Source organism: Cebus imitator, unplaced genomic scaffold (genome assembly GCF_001604975.1).
Source record: "Cebus imitator isolate Cc_AM_T3 unplaced genomic scaffold, Cebus_imitator-1.0 Scaffold685, whole genome shotgun sequence".
Lineage (NCBI taxonomy): Eukaryota > Metazoa > Chordata > Mammalia > Primates > Cebidae > Cebus > Cebus imitator.
This window is the reverse complement of record NW_016108000.1, coordinates 401921-403362: the sequence shown is the minus strand read 5'-3', so window position 1 is coordinate 403362 and position 1442 is coordinate 401921. Positions and strand designations below refer to the sequence as shown.

Here is a 1442-nt window from a genome sequence, read left to right as displayed (position 1 = left end):
TTTTTTGTTTACTTAATGAATCATCAATTTTATCTCTCTGCCTACGAATGGAATTTCGTCTTGTGTCCACGGTGAACAGTCAACCAGTGACAAAGCTAATCAGAATAAGCTACATCAAAAGAAAATTAAGCTAACACGATTCACTTTTTCAAACAGGCAAAATATAAATATATACGCTTTAGAATGCACAGTGGTTTAGTCACTAAGAAATTCAAATGGGATCTTGAAGAATGTAGGCAAATCCGGGGTGCAGTAAAGATGACCTGAGATGCTGTACAACCCTTTAAAGGCTCCTGGCACTACATCTCTTGACCACTAGCTGAATCTTGACATGGAAGGTTTTAGCTAATGCCAAGTAGAGATGCAGAAAATGCTAAGTTGACTTAGGGGCTGTGCACAGGAACTAAAAGACAGGCAAGTATTAAATATTGCTGACAGCATCCACCCCAGGAAAGAATTTACCTTCCAGGAGCTCTAAACTGGCACCACCCCAGTGCTCACATGGCTGACTTTATCCTCCATGTTTCATTTGGCATAGCAAGTAGCAGTGTCTCCACCACCTATGATGGTGATGCAGCCCCTAGAAGTGGTTTTCACCACCTCGTCCATCAGGGCTTTGGTTCCCCGGGCAAAAGCTTCCAATTCAAATAGCCCCACAGGACCATTCCACACAATCTACTTAGCCCAAGTGACAGTTTTCAGCATACTTCTTGCTGCATTCAGGACCACAGTCCAAGCCCATTCGGCAAGCAGGTATGCCAGAAGCCACAGTGGCTTGGACAGTCCTGGCATTCTCATCAAACTTGTCAGCAGTGACAAAGTCAAAAGGCAAGGTAAACCTCACACCATTCTTCTCAGTGTTGGAAATTAGTCTTTGGATTAGTTTTTGACAATCTTGGCTCCCTCTTCATCAAACAGAAAAGTGGCAATCTCCATGTTGCTGAGTGCCTTAAGGAAGGTAAAAGCCATTCCACTACCAATAATCATCTCATTGACTTTTTCCAGCATATTATTGACCAGCTGGATTTTGTCTGTAACTTTAGCTCCACCCAGGATCGTCAGGAAAGGTCACTGTGGGCTCTCCATGGCCTTGGCAAAGTAGTTTAGCTCCTTCATCAAAAAACCACCAGCTTTTCAGCAAATGCAAAAGAATGGAAATCATAACAAACAGTCTCTCAGCCCACAGTGCAATCAAGTTAGAACTCAGAATTCAAAAGCTAGCCCAGAATCGAACAGCTTCATGGAAACTGAACAACTTGCTCTTGAATGTTGACTGGATAACCAATGAAATGAAGACAGAAATAAAGATGTTCTTCGAAACCAAGGAGAATGAAGACACAACATACCAGAATCTCTGGGACACATTTAAAGCAGTCTCTAGAGGAAAATATTTAGCAATAAGTGCCCACATGAGAAGCAAGGAGAGATCAAAAATTGACACC

General features: G+C 42.4%; 1 protein-coding gene and 1 pseudogene across 6 annotated transcripts in view; both read right to left on the bottom strand.

Annotated features, from left to right (window-relative positions):
- OPHN1 (oligophrenin 1) overlaps nt 1–1442 on the bottom strand; it is a 391952-nt gene that overhangs the window by 26364 nt on the left and 364146 nt on the right. The window lies entirely within an intron of this gene.
- Nucleotides 301–1442, bottom strand: part of LOC108296141 — a 4911-nt pseudogene continuing 3769 nt past the window's right edge. The window contains exon 2 of the transcript XR_001821750.2: nt 301–1136. The product of XR_001821750.2 is annotated as a phosphoglycerate kinase 1-like (transcript). The remainder of the gene's footprint in view (nt 1137–1442) is intronic.